This window comes from Tyto alba, unplaced genomic scaffold (genome assembly GCF_018691265.1).
Source record: "Tyto alba isolate M040663 unplaced genomic scaffold, T.alba_DEE_v4.0 Super-Scaffold_5, whole genome shotgun sequence".
NCBI classification, from domain to species: Eukaryota; Metazoa; Chordata; class Aves; order Strigiformes; family Tytonidae; genus Tyto; species Tyto alba.
The window spans coordinates 5,574,315-5,597,951 of NW_024881326.1; positions in this window are offsets into that span (position 1 = coordinate 5,574,315).

Below are 23,637 nucleotides of genomic sequence, written 5' to 3' on the forward strand. Positions count from 1 at the left end.
GTAGTTCAGTTATCTGTATCATCATAACATCACAGGACAGGAAAAGTTTCATTTCTTTATTTAATTGGAAATGCACATAGAAGAGATTGCCACTAAAGCATCATCCATCTGCTTATATTACTCTTTAAGGGATATTGTAAATTGTGCTTCACGTACCATAAGATTTTATAATATTGCATGCAATTTGCTACATAAAAAACATTAACACTTCCAAAAATGTTTTTAATGTAGCCTAATTTTTAATATATGGTTCTTCTAAGCATATCTCTCTCTTTTCTTTTTTTTTTTTTTTTTTTTTTTTTTTTAATTTGGAAAGCTCCTTACAACAGAAACATGTTATAGACATTTGGAATGTCACTCTGGGTTATTTCACCATCGGATCTAGATCAGGCAAGTTACATCAGCAAATTCTTCTCTGTGCTGAATTCTTACTGTGCTTATGATATATAACCAAGTTAAACTCTCAGACTCTTTTTTCAGGCATTCAGCATACCCCAGTATCACTTAGGTGATAGCAATTTCTACAACAAAGCACATGGAATGTTCTCCAGAAAGACTTAAACCCATTTATTCAGCAAACAGTTCTTCCCTGGGAATAGTGCTAGTCTGTGGGACAAATTCCCACAAGAGCTGAGTGTCATTACAAAGTTTCCACTATAGATGCAAGATGTGCTTCTTCAATCTTGCTTTTTCTTAATGCAAACTCAATGTCCAATGAGTGCAAAAGAATTTCCATCTAGAAATAAAAATCTAATCCAAACATTTTGTCTTCTGGGCAATAAACATGTTAAGTTTGCCTGCTATAATTATGGAAGATGTTCAGGATCCTTGGTTGGGTCAATTTTGAAAAACATATCAGATGTAATAAGTGCAGTCACTGTTACTCTCAAATTGTATTGTTCTGTTAAAAAGTAAAAGGCTGTTTCTTCATCCCTGTTGGCAAACATAGGGGTCAACACTGAATAGACAACAACACAGAAGTATGAGGGCAGTGGCAAAAATTCGCCTGTCCTGGCTTTGTAGCTTTCAAAGTGAATATCATTAAATGCCTTTGAGTCTTTGTTTTAAAAAGAGAGAATTGTAAGGCTTGTTGGTTGTGTTGAAGACAGTGCAATTAAACCATTCATTTAGAACAAAAGTCACTGCAATGGCTCAGATGTAGTAAATCTAATAGTGCAAGTTTGCCAGGTCTTTTTCACTGTATTGATGAATCTTCTATAAACCTAGATTAATTTAACTGTATGACTGTATTTATCTAGGAGGTGATTGTAATTGCTTTCCTTCAAAAGTAATGTTGTAAAATGAAAGATAAGCCTTGTAGACTACAGATCATGTATGCTGATAATTTCCCCTCCCCTAACATCATCCATTTAACAGTAAAGATATAGCCTTTCTGCTCTTGAATTATCCCCTCAAAACGGCTTGAGGAGAGAGGTTGATGTTAACCCAAAGTGCTGAAATTGTCAGACAGGGCCTGTTGAAATGACTGTGGTAAAATGAGCATCAGTGGTCTGATGATTCATCTTAATCAATTGCCTAGTATTGTGCATAAAATTGTCTTTCTCAATGATACATGTGGATAATACAGATACAACATTATTCTCACCAGATACTGCATAATTAACGGTGCCCATTTATCTTCTCACACACATGCAAATCATTAGTAACAACTGCAAAACTCAGCTGAGAGCCAGTTTAGCAAAGAAAATAGAGAATTCAGTAAGAAAGCTCTTAAACTAATACTAAACACTTTTAAGTCTGAATACTAGTTTTAAGAAGACTTTTGTAGATATCCTTACATTTGGTGTCATAAATGCACAAGTTGAAATTTTGTGTCCTAAGAAAAGGATAACCATTTGATCCATTAACACTTTTAAATGTCTAGCAGGTGGAGTTGTTTTGTTGTTTAGTTTTATTTTTATTCTCTGAAAAAAAAAATCATTTGTCAGCCTTTGTCGTGGTTTGAGCCTGGTCGGCAACCAACCACCGCAGCTGGTCATCCTCCCTTCCCCCTCCCCACCTGGGAATGGGGGAGGGAATTAGAGGGGTGAAGGGAGAATCGCAGGCTGAGATAGGAACAGTTTTATAATGGCAATAAAATGAGAACAATGATGATAATAGGAAAAAAAGGAAATATATAAACAGGCAATGCACAACGTAATTGCTCACCACTCGCTGACCAATACCCAGCCCGTTCCTGGCTAGCAACCCTGAGATACCAAGATCCCACAATTGCAATCCCGAAAGAGAGAGAGAGCCCCTTCCCGACTACCCCTCCTCTATATAGTGAGCATGATGTTCCATGATATGGAATATTTCATTGGCCAATTTGGGTCTGGTGCTCTGTTCATGCTCCCTCCCTGCTCCCTGTGCCCTTGCGCACGGGCAGAACATGAGGAGTCGGAGAGTCCTTGAAGTCTCGGTAGCAGCTGAAAACATCAGTGTGCCATCAGCATTCCTCTCATACCAAACCCAAAGCTAAATCCAAAACACAGAACTCATCTAGTCCCTGAAAAGGAATATTAACTCTATTTCAGCCCAAACCAGGACAACCTTTCAAATCAACAGTCGGAAGAGATGTGCTGGAAGCTATTTGACTTAGAACTTCATTTATTACAGATGCATATTCTTTGTAAATAGATTAGCAGATGTTATTAATAGGCTTTGAGGTGTCGATATTCTAATATCTTATGAGATGGCAAGACAGTTCCATCTGCTTCTGGGTGCCAAAATGAGCAGCAATGCTTACTTCTAAGCTCATTATTTTACATGATAGAAATTCTTGACTATCCTAGTGTTGTCTGAATGTTAGTGGTAGTTTTATTGATAAGCAATACCTACACAGCATAATGTGTAATTTATGAACTATGGTGGCAGAGCAATTTTTATGTGATCACAGCTTGTGTGTTTCACATGTGCAGCAAGTCAAAATCTGTTGTATTGCTGTGCAGGATTAACATATATCACACATAATGAGATGATTCCTCTTCTGTGTACAGCTAAGAGAAATGAGTGGAGCAGTTCTCTTTTTATGGGCAATGATAAGTGGTCGCCAAATATCTCTATCTTCATTCATATAAGAATCAGCCAAAATGGTTGTTCCAGTCTTCAGTAGTTTGAAGCTTACCCAAAATTGTTTTAAATAACTGGGTTTTATTACTTTAAAACATTGGAAGAGTTTGTTGTAAGCAAATAATATTGAGAATTCATAAACCCTAAACTATTAATAATTAAACTGGAGCAATTGTTTCTACAAATTGGCATGCATGCCAGGAATAAGAAGGTAATCGATCATGATTTACTTATTTTGTTCTTAAGCATCTCTACTGTATTTTAGTTGTGTTGCTAGTGTATTTTCCAAAGGTTTCACTAAATTGGGAATGTGTATAAATTGGCTGCAAGTGCATAGTCAGGCTAATTGATTAGAATGGAAGAAATTTCTAGGTGTTTACTTTCCCTTTTGAGTACTTAATACTAGCATGTTTTATAAAACTTGTCTGCCCTTATTCAGTTCAGGATATTAAAGATTAATTTCAGAGGTGATTCAAGAGAAGTTGTTTGTAACTTGCACTTTTCCTTCAACACTTTCTACTTGACAAGCTTAGACTTGCTTAGACTTATTCTCACTTGCTGATGCAGGGTTTATTGATTTGTACAGTTCACTTCTGAATTAACAGAAACAGAAGAGACCTGGGCTAGTGTTTATTTACATGCCAGGGCATCCTTGTTTAGGAAGAAGAACAACTTAAGGTGTGTATTAATATTGCTTATTTCTACTTCAAATCAAACACTTTCAGCATCTTGGCACATAAATTGTACTAGCACAGTTGCCTTAGATTAAGACTGCCTGACATCTGACATTACATTCACTGATGTGTAACTTTCCACCAGCATACACATTACCTCTGCATTTGTCCCTGTGCTTAATCAGAATGAATCAATCAGAAGTATTTTTTCTGATGCATAAGTCACCACAGCCATGACTTTATGAAGTTCTGTAGAGGTCACAGTGAAAAGTGAAGGTTTGTCCATAATAAGCCTTGCTTGAGTTACTATTATAGCTATCTTAGAGTGCTGTAATAAATGAGAGTGAGTATGTGGATGTGAAATAGCATACTTCATTGCAGTTTCATTTTGTCTCCCAACCTTTGGAACAAAGATTTCCTTACCCAAAATAACTCTTGTGTGCTTTTTATCATATTCAGAGGAAGAAAAGTTTACCTTGCTTCAACTAAAAGAGTAAAAAGAATATTTCAAGATGTCAGTCAATCTAAAACTCACATGAGAAATCTCTCTGGTGGCAATACTCAGCACTCAAACCGTTACTACACTTTGCTGAAAAGCATTCAAACCTTTCTGAGTTAGATTGTGGTCTTTGAAAAATGTGAATCTATCTGGATTGATGGTACGTTTATGTGTACATTATCTTTGCCTGTGTACTGCAATGGGGCATCTGTCTTTAATCTCACAGAACTTTGACAGTGTGTCTCATAAGCATACAAATTGAGCAAGTTTCTTTTGCAAACTAATCAAGTTCCCACTGACAACCTGAGCCATCTTTCTATTTTAAGTGTGATAACATATTCATCCTCCTCTATCAAGTCATGACTAATGGCTAGAAATATTAACATCTTTTATATGTTATTATCCAGCCTCCGATAATCTAAGGGAAATAGAAAATACAGTTTTTAGTGGTGGAATCTGTGAAGTTCCTTCATTAAACAATTAAAAGGAAGTGGAGAGCACATGAAATGCGCTAAAATGCACTGTCAGCTTCTAAACTAATAAGATGTTTATGATCTGTATAATAGCCTAGCTATTATTCTTATAAATTGTTGACTGAATGAATGATATTTCTATTAAAAGTGGTACTAATATTTGGTGGTTTTATTCTTGTAAAAGTGCAGTGTTCATAGAAGACATATTTGACTCTGCTTTGTAAAAATAACTTGGAACATGAGAGCAGTGAATGCTTACAGAACACAACCTGATTCATGGCTAACAAATATTACAGGAGTGTGTGTGAAGAGTAAGCCTGTTAAAGTTCTCTATTTTGACCTATACATTATTCTGTATGCTTGTGATTTCCCTGACTAAGGCCTTGAAACTGCAGTTATCTGCCTGTGGGCATATGTCTATATTAGTGCATAAATCCCTGATTTTAGAGGTAGGAAAGGTGAAGTTTTGTTTGCTTGTTTATTTGAAGGTCCCTGCTTTAACAGTTTAAGCTTCAGAGTTTAAGTGCATGATTGCATTTATTACTTCAGTGGGAATTGTGAACAACCATGCATCTTGGGTTCAGACCAATATCATCCATATCATCCTTAAGTTAAGGCTATGTTTGCATGACACAATCCAGTGGCATATGAGTGACATCTGAACTGGCCTTGACACACGTGCAGTGCCATGGGGTTCTGCATAACATCATTTACCATTCCAGGATGTGAAAGCTTTTTGAGTGTCTGTGGTTTAAAAAAAAAATAATATGACCCCTGATTTAGCTTAATTTCTCTGCTGCGCCTAAGGTGGATGAAACTCAAGGCAGATGAGCAAAAAGAAAATCTTCAAGGGGAATAGGCTGGGGTTAGGCAAAAGTAGCTGTTATGCTGGGCATTAGTAAGGGAGTTTGAGAGCTGAGTGCCATATACACATCTACTAACATTATACCAGATTTTCTGTTCCTAATACAGAAGGTAATCTGAAAATGTATTGTGCAAATTTGACTCCTTTTCAATATAACACTTGAACGCTGCACCCATCTGCAGTGCTGACATTCACTGCTGCTATGAGCAATTGAAAACAAGATAGTGTGTAGGAATAGGTCTACAAATAACCCTGAAGAAAAATCATTGCAACTCATCATATTCAGGGAGACACGAAATGTTGAAATCAGAGGCCAAAATTATTTGTAACAGTGTTTATGCAAAGTTACTGGTACAGGTTAAAGTATCAGTCATGAAATTGGATAGTAGTCTAAGTCTTCTCTATGTATTACAATATTGGCCAAATAACTGACTGTTCCTAAAAACACTTGTCATGTTCTGATAGAAGAATGGATACAATTAACTCTAAAATGGAGTCCTGGAAATATTTCCACTTTTTTCCTAAACACAGAGAAGATTAATTCCTGGGAAGTAAAGATAATTTCGAACACTAGTTCTGGGAGGTCTTATAGCCTTAAATGTAATTTTAGAATCATAGAATGGTTTGGGGTGAAAGGAACCTTAAAGATCATCTAGTTCCAAGCCCCCAGCCATGGGCAGGAACACCTTCCACTAGATCAAGTTGATCAAAGCCCCATGATAATTTTTCTAAAAATGCTCTAACATCTTAAAAATTATAAAGACAGGGAGAAAAATTAGATTAGATTTTTGAGACCAAAATGATGGAGTAATGCAGACATTAAATTTATCTGTAATTTGAAGGGTAGGTTCTATGTTGTACTGACAACCTTAAAAAGCACTAAATTATCTCTAGTTTAGGACAGAATATTGGAATTCAGGTTATTATTTTGACAATTTAGTTTAATTGTGAGGAATGAAAACATGCAGCCTTTCAAATTGCTGACTTCAGGACAGAGAGAAAACTGGATATGCAGCTTCAAATGAATTTGGTTACGTATATGGAGATAATGCATGCATATCACCAAATATGCACACCATATATTGTATTTCTTTCACCCAACCGTAACATTTCTCTCTATAAATATAGTAAAATAATTACATGCTGCTATTAAAAGTCTCCTATGAAAGAATGATTGGATCTTTTTTTTTTACACCCTGAAGGCTATGATAAAAAGAATATCATAATTATTGAAATTACTTTAAAGAGGTATAAGTAGTGAAAGGGTTTTAAATCCAGTCTTCCTAGTTTGGAGCTGCAGATAATATGAGTGCAATTGATGTAATTTAATCATAAAAATACTGAAATGTGCATCTGAAATATGTCACAATTAGATAGACCTATCTAGCTGAGATCAGAATCATAAAATGCAATTCATCATAAAATGCCTTCATTTCTATTTGCACCTTTGAAACTGTTCCTCTTAGGGATTGGAGGAAAGCTGAAAATCAGGACTCAAAACCCTAGAGCTTTCTTACTGCTGCAAAGGAATAGAATTGTCTTAGTTATATCTTAAGTTTTCTAATCTATGGCAAATGAATAAAAATTATGTCTTTCTGATATGTAGACAATTTACCTAATATTTAAAGAGCAATTACTAAATAAGTATTTTCAGAGCGGTGCATAATTTTCCATATTAAAGTAACAATAATTAGTATTTTGGTAGACCTTTGTCATTCATATTGGCAAAATTCAATCTATCTCCCGTTTCTTGATAGACAACCTAGGTGGCTAAGCTGCCTCAGGAAGAAGTCCAGTTAAGCAGAATTGAATTTTTGAAATTCCAAAGCGATAGTTTCTTGTATAATGCAAGGATTTTAAGATTCTTTTTTGGAGTATTAACTGTAAACCTTATCAGTGCATGCAGTCAGGATCCTTACTGTAAAAGGAACCTTAAAAATTATCTCATGATAGGAAAGTATAAATACCAAAAAGCTGATTTTAAGTGACTTTCAATTAAGAGCAAAGGAAGAATTGGTTTCCCTAACAGTAAAAATAACAATTAATAATCAAAATACAAATTTTACAGGTAGTGGACCATCTAAATATATTCAGACTTTAGGAAAAAGAAAGACTTCATTAAGTTTTAATCAAATTTCACAGCTGCTGAAATATATTCTTGCCATATTTGATTGACAAGTCTAATAGAAATAACCCAATCTATAAAGAAAAGTGTTACATTTAAGGTCAGGCATGTCATTTTCATTTACCTGTGTTCAAAATGCATAGCCCTGAAAGGCTGTGGTTATTTCCAAAAGATTCTATTAATTTCCTTTATTAACTTCATTTGTATCTACTATCCATACCATGCTTCTCCGGTGGACTAAAATGAGTCTGATGAATGCTATTACTTTTTTGAGTAATAATTCCTTACCTTCTATTTGTATGTTATTTTCTTGTCTTCGTATATCTAGAGATTCATTCAGCTTGCTTTGTGCATCAACCAAATTTCAACTAAGTGAAAATGTCCCTAAAACCCTATAGATTGTACAGAAAATTTTTACAAGTTTTTTATCTTATATTTCTTTGATATCAGTATTCCTTTCAGTAAGCTTTGCTGGTGAGTTGGCTTTCATAGAAGAGTCTGAGATATTGTACAAAGGATCATTAGAGAGGAAACCAGAAGAAAAATTGGCCTTGATATCAGCTGAGACAAAACAGATGCTAAAACAATGGGAAGACCTTGACTCGGTCTGTCTAACAGTCAGCAGTTTATTGAATTTAAATAACTAAAATATTTCTCTCAGGATTAGCAGGAGAAAATTAACAAGAATGCTTGACTTCTACAGGTGATATCTAGATTTGAACAGTTAAAGATTATGACTATTCTCTAGATATCTAGAAACACTGTATTTTTTAGGCATGGACTGATGCTAAGAAGGAAGAGATTGAAAAGTACTTTTGAAAATAAAATCCTGGGGCAATAGCAAGGTGGTGGGAGGGCATGATATGCAAAAGGAATATATGATATAGGCTTGTGGGGAGATGTAAATGTACTAACTGCAGTGAAATTCCACCATTATCAGAAAGTGAGATGTGTAGTTAGGATTAGAGATGACAGACCCTCTAAGTGTCACTTGAAAAGCTCCTGCTCCTGACTTCTGGCTTGTGAGCGACAAAAAAGAACATGACATAAATATAACGAGCAAGACCAAAAAGAACATGGCATAATAATAACAAGCAAGACCATAATGCTCTTAATATTAATTAATAACTATTTGCTAGTAACATAAATTATTTTGAAAAAGGCTAAATTTGTTTAGGATTGAATTATGGTATTTTCTTAAATTAGCGGAGAGGATAAATAACTTACTATTTTTTGAATTTTCTAGCTATCAATTTTTCATAAAGTTGGTGTCTAGGTGACATCATTAATATGCCTGGTCTGTTCTATGGTATGTCTGAAGATCTATGTCCTGTGCCATGTACAGTTCCTTTACTAATTATCTGGCATAATAGTACTTGTTGAGCTACTGCAGTCGGATCTTGAGGTTTCTTTAATATTCATGTGGGACATTCTCAGCTGTGTCTGAAGGATTGGTTAGAAAGGTTGAATTTGATAGATGATAAAAGAAACGAGAGTATGGAATTCTGCGCAAGTCAGCTCTGTATGTGCAATTGATTTGAGTCCAGTGTCAGATTTCAAGGAAAACAGTGCTTGTGAGATGAAGGAAGAAATAGCTAGTTGGATGCTGGAAAATGTTTAATAGGGCTAAATTAAATATTTAAATTTGTAATGCTTTCATATAAAATTACTTGTATGTCAGAGAGGCATTGGAACACCAAGGAATTTTCCTAACTACATTTTATGATAATTATTTGAAGGACTTGTGTAGTATAACAAAAATATGTGGTATGATTGAGGTGATTAATTCCTGAAGAAATGTGAAGTTTTAAGGTTTAGTGCCAGTGTAAGAATGTTCACTATAAAACCTGTTTGATTGTACTAAACTCATATTCTGGTGGGTTAAACCTTTGGGCTCGAAAAATATCATCCAGGTATGCTAATAATTCTTCCAGCAGTAAGGAATAAGGCTTTTCATCAAGCTGAGCTCTATGTATTTTGCGTTTTTAATTGTTCTGGGTTTTGTTTTGTTTTGTTTCATTACAGATACCAACACATAACTCAGGCATAAGGTATCTTAAAAGTCTTTTAATCTCAGTATTGCAATTTATACAGCTAGCCACAGAAAGCTACTGAAGTGGGTGCAGGACTGCCTATCTGGATAATGTTACAAAATCAGGTATTCTGTTTTATAGGACCTTATTAATAGATAGCTGCAGCAGCCAATGGGGCAAGAGTAAAATACAATTTTTCAAATATTTTAAGATGTTGTTAGATTTCCACATCAGTTAATGTTATTTTGAGGTACTCTTGTTGCTTGGTCAGTGTCTGTGCTTGAAAATAATACAGGAAATAGATGATACTCTGGTTTTCAGTATGCTTTCCTTGATTTTATGACCTCTTCCTGTAGTCTTTCTGATTCCTTTAACAGTGGCCTGGAGAAACTTCTTACACATTTTTTTACTACAGTTAAGTTGAGTTTTCAAACAAATATTTCCATAGTGAATGAAAAAAATAGTGTCTCTATGCATTGAATAAGAATTTTTAATTTCATACAACATTAACTGCTTGCTGTAGTAAGTATTTTGACACTAGACAGCTCAAAGGTACTGAAGCAGAGAAAAGGAATATATACTTTTGTTTGGAAAATTAAACAAAATGCCCATGCCTGTGTCCGTATGTAACCATGAAGATGAACAATGGCCTCTTAATAGTAAAATTGATATTTTGTGCTGATAATATGGCAAATACATTACTTTGTCAAAACCAGAAGCCTCCATATAGTTCAAATAACAGTCACTAAAAAGAGTATCACAATTGTCTTGTGTTATACATTGCTACCTCTTTTTGGGGAAGGGGTTGGGCGGGAAAGGTGAAAATTAAGTATGATCATAGTAGTGAGTTTATAGGCCTGAAAGACAAATGGTTTGTGTTGATTCTGAACTGGAAAGGATTAATCTTATTTCAAGTATCTAGGACAAGAATTAAGTCCTCGGGAATGAAGCGGCCACCAAGCTGCTCCTGGCTGGCACTTGTCTTTGCTTAGCTAGACACTGGAAAGGTTGTTAGATGATTTATGTGGTCCACTCAGGATCTTCCAGCATCAAATAGTCTTCTTGTTCACTTGACCTCTCTTTTGGTTTCATTAAAGGTTACATTTTATAAATTGAATATTGTGTTAAGGGAAAAAAAAAATTCTTTAAAAATATTTCTCATGATTGTAATAATTTCCTTACTCAAATATAAATGAATTTTACCTGCAGTATATGATGTCAGATGGGTTTGTTTATTAGATGATTGTATTGTTCTAAATGTCATGTTTTTTTCTAGTTAAGAGACAACACAGTGGGCTATTAAAAGTTTCATTAATATTCAGTGAGTTCTTAGCTCTCACTGTAACACTGTATACTGAGCCAGGACAAAAGTTGATTTTCTTAATTTAAACCTTGTACAAAAAAATCCTAAATGACTTCATTAGAAAGATGAACTGATGAGAACAGAGATTCTATAAGACCTGTTGTAAACTGAAATTAATATTAAATGAAATTAATTGATTCTATGACAAAATAATAGTTTGTGAATAAGCGCTTATTAAGTGGTATGTTCTTATTACTGTGAGAATTTTAAAGTTCCAAGTTTTTCCTTTCAACTAGAAACATTTTCAGAACTTCATGTGACACTTAAGTCTCTCAAGAAAATATCTTGTAGAGTTTGTTCAATATAATTTTTAAAAGATATACTGTGTTATACTACAAAACCTGGTTTAGAAAGGGAATACAGTATTGTGAGTATATATATAGCAAAAAAAAAAATCTTGTGCATCTGTTGTCTAAGGTGAGGAATTCTAGTCTGCTTAATGGGTGTCTTGTTTGGAAACTGTTCGGCATCATTCAGCAACATTATTTACTATTTCTCTGCTTTTTTTTTTTTTTTTTTAATTTTTTTTTTTATAGTTTTGATGAGTTGGGTGGACCAGAGCTGTATGCACCACTCAGGATGCAGGCTCATCAAATATTTATATGGTAACATAATAATATTTTTTTGTCTCTTCAGTACAATTTTTTTCTCCTAGTAAAGTAAACTGAAGTCCCTCAAAAGACAGAGGGATGGGAGATGATGACATCATGAAACAACAGAGAAAATCCATGTATCAGACATTGTAAATTGCAAAGCCTGGTAAAGAGTTTCGCAGTTTCTATCCCCAGATAACTGTTGAATACAAGTAGTTAGTAACTTTAATGGAAAAGAAGGATCCTCTTGATGCTCTCTTGTGCACTGTGAGAAATCTGGCTTGGTACTGAGAGCTGCAGTGCTAAAGCACAGGAGCCAAAGTTGCACTGGAAATTAGAGTGGTCTCATGGTTTCTAGGCTTCTAACTTCAGAAAATGTTTTTGTCTGGCTAATAAGATCTAACATGGACAAAAGTACAAGCATTCAGAGGACCTTCTCTGTAAAATGCCTAGAGATCCCACCGTAGGTGAACTAACCACTCAGTCAGAAGCATCAAGGAATGCTAGAAATTCTCAATTCTGCTGAGACTGAAAAACAAATCTTTTATTAAAGGATTTAATATGTTTATATTAATTTATCATGAGAGATTATTTGTCTGTTCCATGGCTACCATAGCTTTTAGGAAAGAAGAATTAGGTTGCATAAACAAACAAAAATAGTGTCTCTTACTGAAATAAAGTGAACAGTTCTGTCTGTCTCCTTAGATCTTGCTTTACAAGATAACAAAATGTTTTTGCTAAAATATCCATTCTATCTTTAAAAGCACTGGATTAAGTAGTGGAATCCTAGGGAACCTAACTAGTCGTATTTTAAAAAGCCCAATAAAAATAGAGGGTTCTTCTGGGAAGAAAATTGTTCCAAAATTTCTAAGAGTTGTCTATATTCATTCTCTAACTGAACATATCCAAGAATAGTGGTGTCTGGAATTGTCTAAACTATCCTGAGAAATTATTCAAAATATCAGAAAATGATGGCAATACTAGGGAGGGTTTGCTCTGATATTTAGTTTGGGTGGATGTAAGTATGCATTCTGTGAGTCAGAAAAATAAAAATTAGCAGGAGAAAGGACTTCCATGAGAGTAACAGTAACCTACACCACCTTCTGTGGATTTACAGAAATTGGAAACTGCATCAATGAATAAATATATATAATTTTACTTTTACTCCTAGTACTTTGATATTACAAGGAAAGAAATTTTCAAAGCTTCCTTTAGCATCCTCTTGAGTATTTGCTCCCAGGGATATGCAGGTCACTCAGACACATATGCATGGCAATATATAATCAAAACTTGAATTATAGAAGACTTTTAATGTCAGGCTTTTTTCTTTCACTTTGCTGGAGAATGGAATTCTGAGACTGTATTGGTTTCTACTCCTAGAAACTAGTTGCATTTTAACATGCCAGAGCAGTTCAGGTGAGGGGATAACTGGTTTCAGAGATCTGAGTAGCAAGTACAACCCTCTGTAGTCAGGATGGAGTTGGCTGATGGCCGCTCTGGTAGGTCCATGGCACCAAAATGCAGGGAGCAGACTGAAGAACAGACGGCTCTTGAATGCTCAGTCTTTTATATAAATGTGATAATGAGGATAGGTTTGCAAAGCAGAGGATTGCCTTAGAAACATGTGAATTCTTTATCCAGTCTTTTGTTTTTCAGAAGGGTGGCAGGATTCAAACTTTGGGCATACTGGAGCTGCAGATTACCAAAGAGCTAGAATATTTGGGAATTTTAAAATCTTAGAGATGCTGATGCCTCTTGGCTCTTGTTTTAAAGGCCAAACAAATGGAGCACCTGCTAGTGCTTGTGCTTTTTGCCAGAACAGTAGAGACAACGTCTGTGCCCAGCCAGGGCTAAAAATCTCACTTCAGAGAATACTGCTCTTGAAGCCAGTCATCAAAGCAGAATTCATGCATAATAGAAACTCATCTCTCAAAGATATAAAAAAAGGGGTCTTAGAGAAGAAATGACGATCTAAATGTGCCATCTAAAAGCAGCAGACAACAAATTTTTTCAGCTCAGCTGAACAGTTGAGAGTAGCAGAGACAAAAGCTCTTTTATAACTGCATTAGATAAACTCAGGAGAGAGCAAACTCAGGGTGAACCTCTATGAATACCACTGGGTAAAGCATTCTTAATGTCATTGTTCTGACATATAAACACATATATATTCACTATGTGAATACACTGGTAAGACTAAAAACTGAAGCACCTGTGTTCATTTCTGGGCATCCAGTTTGGGAGAGACATGGACATACTGGACAGGTCCAGCAAAAGGCCAGGAAGATGACTGAGGGTGTGGAGCATCTGACATACCAGAAGAGGCTGAGAGCTGGGATTAGATAATTTGGAGTAGAAAAGGCTCAGGGAGATCTTATCAATGTGTTTACCTACCTAATGGGACATAGTAAAATATGGAGACAGGCTCTTCAAAGTGGTGCTCAGTGACAGGACGAGAGTCAACTGGAACAAACTGAAGTATGGGAAATTCCATTTAAACAGAAGAAAAATTTTTTTTTTTTTTTACTGTGATGGGAGTTGGACACTGGCACAGGTTTCCCAGAGAGGTTGTTGAGTCACCATCCTTGGCAGTATAAAAAACCTGAAGGGATATAGTCCTGGACAACCTGCTTTAGCTGACTAGATGGAGTAGGTGATGTCCAGAGGTCCCTGTAGACCTCCAATTTCTTGGATAATATCACTCCTTGGACAGAAGTTGAATTTATATAAAATCAGACCATAAGTAAATTTTTTAAGTAAAAACAATTGTTAAATCTTTTCCAAGGTTCTTGATAAATTCTACAGTTGTGAAGATTTTACACCAAGAACTAAATTTTTTCCTCAAAAGTGAACTTTAGTTCAAACAAAGATGTTGAGCATTTTTAATATAAGTCAAAGCTTTTCAAGGCTTCTCAGCTGGGTAGGATTGAATGTTGTCACTTTAAGTTTAAGATAACTATTTATAAAGAATTATATTATTGCTGCACTACTTCAAATTTAATTTTAAAATTAAACAAATATTTTTATCTACAATTATATAGGCTGTCCGTACAAGGATGACACCGAAAAACATTAATCTGGTTAATTAAACTGTGATCTATGTCTTAGCACATTTAAATGTAGTGAAATCTTTCTTAGGTGTTTTTCTTAAAGCTAGCAGTAGAGAGGATTGTAAAACTTGCAGAAAATGCTGTGTCATGAGCACTTAGAGTAACACCAGTGTTTTTGTTTAAAATCAACAAAGCAAAGATTTATTAATTTGTAAAAAAAATAAAAGGTGGGACCGCTCTAGCAAGTTCTTTGAAAGTCATCTTTGTCTGCAGATGTGTCCCCCTAACAAGCAGGAAATTTTAGATTATGGTATTTTTATTTAGTAAATTTTAGGCAATACTTGACAAATAAAATTGTTGAGTTGATGAATACTTCACAGATATGTGAAGGAGGGTTGGGATTTGTGTTTTAATTGCATTTAAATTTTTATATCTAATTGCTTTTTCTAAAATAAAACAGACAATTTAGAAAATACATGGTTCCCTAGGGTTCTTCTGGGGTGGTGGTGGCGGTGTTTGTTTTCTGGGGGTTTGTTTAGCTTTGTTTTATTTTATGTTTTAACTGAGAACAAAGCAGTTGCTTCTCTGACCTTATTCCAGTGAAACTGTGTTCAAAGTGTTTTAAGACTGCAGGAACTTAATTCTCTCTAGGCGATAATTAATGTGCTCCTCTTCAGCAAAATCTGCTTTACTTTTTAACTCTTTTTCTGCTAATTCAGCTGCATATCTGCCAGTTTTCCGTCATCCAAACACACAGAACTTGATGTGGTTGACAATCTCTTCCAATGTCCTTTCCAGACAATTGTTGTTTTCCTGACTGAGGGTGAACTTCTTAGGTCTGGAGTCTGAGTGCAGTTTTAGGTGACCATTTTCTCAGTGATCATAACATCTATCCCATTCGTTCTGTTTCCTGCTTTAGTTTCTATGGCACCTCTGTTAAGCTGCATTTTCCGTCTTGCCCCATGATTCCTTTTAGCAATTCAGCTTTCTGCCTTCTGTTGTTGTCCCAGAGAGTTTTCAGGACAGTGGCCAGATGGCAAACTGCCTTCTTTAAGCTCTTATCACGTCATATTGAAGCATCTTTCTTGTTCACAATGTTCAGGTCCAGAGAAAGATAGTGGACTAGAAGAGATTGTAATAGAATCAAGAATAGTGTTTCAAATTCTACAAAAATAGTAAGAGGAGCAAAGCAGTGATAGAACACCTTCTGTAAGGTGACTTTAGGATACCTACTTACGAAAACATCAATAAGTAACCTCCAGCATCTTACTTACAAAGAGGAAAAAGTTGGTGAATGAGAGGATAATTTAAGGGCAAAGAGGTCTTCAGGAAGTTACCTGAATGTGTTTGTGTCTTCATTTTTGTTGACTTCAAAGCTAAGAGTAATGCTATTAATCCATGATGTGGTTGGAATGAAATATTCTGCATTTTAAAATTTAATCTCAGAGATGCTTATTGGTGCCTTTTTCCACAGTGATGTTCTATGTGTGTGTTGAGCATGATTAAAGCAAGCATCAGCAACCCAGCAGGGATATGGGAACCTTTGAGTAGGATCAGATCAAGTCTGGCTTTTCATAAGTACTGACTTCTTGCTTTGCAATGTAGGGAGTCACTGTCACCAAAGCACTGGCATTCCTGCCCTATTGTAAGTGAAGAGGTATTCTCCTAAATCCATAAATGCAGTGCTCTCTAGAAAGAAACTCCATTCTCTACCTGCTAGTTGACCTGTAGTTATATATGTAGGACTTAACTATTGCATCAATGCTTTAAAACTTGAGTTTCTCATCCATATTTTTGAGCTATTGCTGTTTTGTTTTCAAATTTGTCTAAACATTAACTTCAAGCATATAGCTAGCCATCCAAACAAGTATTTTGACTGTATTGTGAACTATGTGCTTTCTAATTCATGCATGAAAAAATGTAATTTAATACTCCATAGCTCTCAGCTGCCCTGGAATTAGTAGAGCCTGTATTGGCTTGTGACTATTGAAACTGATATTGTCTTGTTTTCCTGACCTCCTTGCACATAAAAAAGATTGACATGGCAGAGTAATAGAAAGTGTATTGCATTAGAGTTTAGTATTAAAGATAAACAACACAAATGAAACTGAAAGCATATGGCATGCCTTGCCTTCTATGCCAGCTGATGAGCAATACATTTTGTATTATGATCCACTTTGGAGGCTTTAAACCATTAAAACCTTGCTGCTTTGTTTTGCGTGCTTGTAAGTTGCCAGTTACACCAACTGGAGTAGCCTAATTTAGCTGATTGTGTGACTGATGTGTCAGAGCTCTGGCTTTGATTTTTCTAGGCTGGAAGTGAAAAATTGGACAAAATGAATTGAATACAGCAGATTGTTACCATAACAGTTCCTTAAAGATGGAACACTGATGATGGAACTGAAACGTTATTTATGAAAAACATATGAAGGAAATAGAGAAGAGCAATGAATAATTCTTATTTTCAGGTAATACATTCAAGAGCTCACAGAAAATTAGCATTTCCTCATGGTTACCTGATGGAACTATTCAATATATTGTAGAATTTGTTATGAAAATTCAGTTAAACTATTAACTTTAGTATTTATCAAACAAGATAACTTCAGATAGCTCTACCCCTCCATCCAAAGACTGTGTTTCAAGATCTGTGCTAAGATTGAGTGTAATGGTTTTCCTCAGTTCAACCAAAGGATTTGAAATATTCACACTTATTGTACTTGAATGGATGTATTTGCTTGGTACAATGATGCTAAGTATATAAAATAACTAAATTGGAACAACAGCAGAAAGAAATATCACTCTTAGACTTACTGAGAAAATAATTACATATTCTTTCTTGAAACTTTCCTATGTCATCCATATCTAGATAGTACGATCTGTTATTTTTGCGGGTACCATCTTATCTGGCATAGCTGTGATATGAAAAGACTGACCTAGAGATTCCCAGAATGAAAAGAAACTTTTCTGTGGTTTGAATGTATTTGAAGAGAAAGATCTATAACATGCAATCATCATTGGCTTGCATTACATTAGTTTAAAAATATGATCACCTAGAAAGTCCTTTTAAGAATTCAGGTATTGATTCTACTTTTTAATGAAGTATTTGTTAATCACAGATGCTTAAAGGTCAAAGAAATGTTAGCTCAAACCACACCTTTTTTTTGATTGAATTTCTTGGAAATATTTGATCACTTTGGTTATAAAATAAAATCAACATTCTCTGGGGTATTATTTATCTATTTCATTTTATGTCTTTCCTATTTTTCATCAACCCTTTTCTTCCAGACATATAGATCTATTTAGACAGGTCTGGCATAGTGTGAGACAGTTTGTTCATGTTTATTTGAGACTTGAAAGAGGAGGAAAGGCAATACCTCTTTGCATATTTTCTTTTAACTTTCCTGTGATTAAATGTGTTATGTCAGTGAGTGATAGCCTGATTGAAGGCTCAGCTCTTTGCTGTTGTGAATTTACTATAGTACTGTCTAAATGTAGGAGGGTGGCCTCAGCAAAGCAAAATGACTCATAGGCAGAGTTTTATAGTAGTGGCAGTGCAGGTTCTGGAGAGGCTGGAGGGATGAAAAAGAGTCAGCAAGACCTCTGGAAGCTAGGATGGGTATGGCTGCATCTCTTCCCCTTCCTAATGTCCTCACATCAGTCCAGCTAATCTGATCTCATCAGGGGACTGGTACATCTGTTGGGGACTCTTCATGCGATGTTGGAGGCAAAATGTGGTGCTGGCTTAAGACTGAGCCGCAACCAGTTCCCCACAGTGCAAGTTGTTATGCTCTGTTACACGTATGGGATTTTTAGCTTTATGCGACCTTGTTGAGGCCCTCCTCTTGCATCTAGACTGTACTGTAGCAACTTCACAAAATCAGAGATTGAGCCTTCAGTCCTGTTATTCTTCTTTTTCAAGCTAATTAGACCAAAATAAATTTAAGCATACTGATATTTATCATACTTATGACAATGCCAAAAGTGTTTCACTATATCTTATTTCTCTTCAGTCATTTCAATAATTAGATTATGTTTTTCTGCTTCCAAATTCACTAAAATTAGCTATGTAGAAAAACAGAGGTTTTTTTTTTACTGGATCTCTCTCCTGCTGTTCCTTCTACATTATCCTCAGAATAATTTAATAAGTGGCTGCGTATTGATCATTCACATAACTGTTGTTGCTTCTCGGAAGTTGCTAAGTGACAAAGTTTTTGGATAGCCAGTCTTGTGATCATAAAAAAATCTTACTGAATTAGTTGAAAGCATCATCTCTGGAATATGGTAGCTGAGTAAAAAAAATGAAAACAGTTACAAATAGTGCTGAAGTAGAAAAACTGTTGTTCATCAATACGATGTTTTTTGTCTCACTCTACATCCTTCTGAATAAGTCTTACATAGAAAGTTGAGTAGCAGAATAAATTGGTCCATTAATGTTCAGTTTGCATGTCTATCTAAATTCAGTCTCTTAATAAAACTCAGTTATTGATTATTACATTTCAAATTTGCCTCAAGGCTCTTCTACACAATTATAGCAAAGAAACAAAACAGAAAAGAATTTTCCTGTGGAGAATTATTCAAAAAGTGAAAATAGACCATAAAGTTGAGTTAAATTTATGTTATCCAGCTTTAAATCTAACAGAGATCTTTAGCAAGTAGAAAGTTTTATGGAAGTTAAATGGTTTAGACAGCTACATTGAAAGTATAAAAATATAAAACCATGTAGTAAAAGTAATAAATAGTAAAAGTTAACGTATATTTGCCTTATGTTACAGCCAAGTTGGAGATATCTAAACAGTCTTAAAAGTTAGAGTTGAAAATTCTAACTGAAGAGCTTTGCCTTTCGTTCCAAACAACCACAGTCTTTTAAACAGTTTAGGTTTGGGTTTGCCTCTAGTTTCCACTGCTCAACTCTCTGGATGTTCAGTTAAGAACCACCTTAATGGGTTGGTTATGGTGCTTCATAAGTAAGAATAGTTATCTAATGGAGATTTTCTTAATCACAAGGCATTTTTTTCTGGATATATATATATATGTTAATATTCAAAGCAGTACTTTCTCAGAAATAAGTATTGGAATGTTTACAGATTTATAGATATCATGCAATCAAATGCAATCCTCGGTCTCATACTGACCAGTTACTAAGAGATGCGCATTTAATTGTGCAGGGATTTGCTTCTGGAGAAGGTTGGGGGAAAAAAAAAAAAAATAAAGGATAAATTGCACCAATCTGGAAAAAAGGTAGCTTCCTGCCTTATGAAACCATTTGTGAAGTTGAACATTTGACTCACCTAAGAGTCTATGTACTTGCTTGCATTGTTTTTGAATATCAATTATCCAAGTAATTAGAGTATTCAGTTGGGACTGGTGAGAATTTTATTTTTTTAAAAGAAGCTTCCACTGAACAGAAAAAATCAAGTCTGTAATCTAGAATTACTAAAATGTGAGTTCAGATTAATTCTCCAAAATAAGAGAGAAGCTCACAAAGGAATCTAAGAAACTGTCCCCAGAATGTCCAACCTGCTAACTTGAGGCCTGGGGAGTGAGAGGGGGAAGTTTCAAGCCCCTGCTACATGTAGTCAGACATCCATTTATTCTTACAGAAATAATTTGGGTGTGGGCTTCTCCGACCTTGATTTAAATTATTTGACCTCAGTATCAAAGCATTCCTTCACCTACTTGTAGCATCCTAATTTTGGGCTACCTAAGGATTCAGTTTAGGTTAATGCTCTGATCTTTAGACTACAGTGCTGCAAGCTAATGCAAAACTACATGAGCACGTGAAATGGGAGATTCATCTCTTTCATTGTAGAAGACAAATGCAGCTGTACCTGGGAAAGGTTGATTTACTTAAGGGAGGCAAATTAACAAGATTAATGTATGTGTAGACCTGACCATTTATTTATGATCTGACAGATAGCTGGTACAAAAAGGTATTACACAATGATGACATCGTGCAACCTAGGAGTAGTTCAGATAGCTTCTTAAGTTATATGGCTTAATGAAGAAAACTAAACAGATGATGCTGATAATAAATTCCTCTCAAGTGTATTTTTCAGTTATTAAAGTTACTAAAGAGTTACGAAGTGTATAATAAATATAAAAGTTCTTGGCTGATAGGATAATATGTAATATAGTGAAGAAGGAATCAAACCAATGAATATGAAACACCATGATGCTGTGCTACTTGTCTGGATCAAAAATTTATGTGACTTTTCTGATTCAGTTGGTTTCTCCCTTGTCACCAGTGGAGTGGAGCACCAGTTGCGTGTTAGTGTATCTTGTGTGTCAACAATGACTGGGAAGGAGGAGGATGCTGGGAAGAGAAACTACTACCTTTTAAATGCAGATAGTATCAATTTCTGGGCAGAAAAATTTAGTATCCTCTAGAATCTTAGGCAGAGAACTTCGACTTCAGTCTCCACTTGTCATCAATTAGCAAGCAACAATAAAGGGACTATATGATGCTGTAGGATTCATTCTGGTGGTGGTGAAGTACTAGTCTTAAATATTTAAGTACATTTTCATTTCTGAGAAGAGGTTATCATGGCTAAAGCATCGCTAGAGTTTATTATGCTTCTGTCTAGCATGGTTTTATACTGCATATTGTGTAATGATAAGCATGAGAATTTAATGCAACAAGTCAATACAGCAAAGGATTTTCTTCCAGAAGTAACTGTATTAGAAAACCTTGTGGCAAAATAGAGAATATATTTCCTGTTGCAATGAGATACCTCATTATTTATCTGACCTTTGAAAATTCTAGTTATTTAAAATTTAACGTAAACTTTAAGAGATATACACTTATATGGAAAATATAATGAGATCTAGTAATAACTCTAAAACCCAAGGGAACTTTTTAAGTATAGAAAATACCTCTTAAACCTTGATGACCTTTAAAACTTGAAGAAGCATCTTAAGCAAGTGCACTAAAATTATTGCTCTGAGATATTGGAGGGGGTGATAGCAGAAATGTATGTGGTATTAATTTGTGCCTGCAAATTTGGAAAAAAAAATAACATTGTCAAAATATTTTTAAAGTTCCTTGCATTAAACCTTTAAGGGTTTCTTTTGTTTTGTGTTTTCTAGTTCAGGAAATGGTTGAGTCTCTGCTGCAGGACTTCTTTTGTGCCATAGGAACTAACTTTTCATTTCATGTCCTCTTTGTGTTGCATGCGCATACTTTTAACTATACCCTTCTTTCCATATGAAAATAAAAACACTTATGGCTCTCTACAAGTCATAAAAGAGACTTCTGGGCTGTCAGAGCAAGATCTGTTGTTCAATCAGATATTCCTTATGTCCCCCTACGAAAAGGCAGTTTTCTGTCTCCTTAGTGAAGTTGTCTTTAAGGCTGAACACAGGCCACGGCACATGCTATTTTAAACTGTAAAAAAGGCAATCATTCAGACTGTAGTCTTTTGGGCAGTTCTGATGATGCCAAGTGAGTAGCCTAATTTCTAAATCAGGTCAGAATGAAATCCTGATGTAAGTCTTATTCTTCTGTTATAATTTACTGCTTTAAATATGATTATTTATGTGTATTGGCTTTTCTTTATTCTTTGGAAGGAATTGTATGATTTTTCTGCACCAGATAAAAGGAAGTTTTCCTGCACCATGAAAAAGATTTCCTCAATTTCCTCTTGAAATTAGAGTACGGACAGATTTGGGCAGATACAGGACATGTCACGCTCATTGCTTTTTGGGTCAGGGAGGTAAATTTATGATCTCTGGTAGATTATCTCTAAGAGTGTGACCTTTTAAAACTTGTTTTCAGTTGTCCACTGGCTGACTAGTCAGCAAGATGAGAAAGTCTCAGTATACCTCAGCTATATCTAGTTCAGTGTTTAGTCAGCCAACAGGTTCAAATAATTATTACATTTACCCCATAAAAATGTATTATGTGATTGAGCTGCCTCCCTTTTTCTCTTACCAAGTCACATTTACCCTTCTGAACCATTACAAAAAGATCTATGTCTGTACTAAGTCTTTATAATCCAGAACTGTATATGTAATTCCCATAATATGTTGGTCCCCCCGCCTCTGTGATGAGCATAACTCCCTGTTGGAAGAGTTCTGACCTTCAGGCATTGTTGGCTGAGACCTCTTTCTTCATAGTGTGCAACTCATGTTATATCCCACCTCTAATAATTTTGTAAATTATTGCTATTATTAAAACTCTCAAACATCTGTTATTGCTTCTTTCCCTTTACATTGTAAGCCCTATGTAAATATAAAGGGAGAGATAATATTTGAGCTCCAAACGTCACAACCAAAGCAGATGAAGGGGAAGGCTTTTGTTCCACATTAATTACCTGTTTGGCATAACTGTTTCCCAGCTTGTTCTCTATTTGGTTAGACTCAGAATGGTCTGACCCTCTTTGTGCTGAGACTGACCTGGTGAAGCTGGGAGCAGAGGGATGTAAGCCACAGCATGCTACTCCAATGAACCCACAGCAGACAGATGGCCTTTAGGAGAGTCACCCTATAATATTTACAGCTGCTGCTGTGGCTTCTGGCAGGTCAGAGGGGAGGTGGCTCTCATAGAGACTGTTCTTACCATCACATGTGTCCCCTGCCAGCTGGCATCCCCAAGAAGGGGTTATCAATGTGCCTCTGCTTTATGGGCTGCATGGGGTCTGCCTGCAGGACTGGGCTGTGCTAGATTATGTGATAGTGTGGAAAGGGCCTCCAAAATGCCAGAAATTTTAGTGCAACAGTCTTGTGCTAACAGATGCAAAGAAGTTGTGATGTAGAGGAGAGTCTTATTAATTAATTTAGATGCAGGTATACACTCTTAGAAGCAGTCCTTAGTAGTTAGCTAAAACTGAGCAGTTGATTTAATAAAATTTTAAGTAAATAAGACTAGCTTTTTAGACATAGCTGCTCTGTGAGT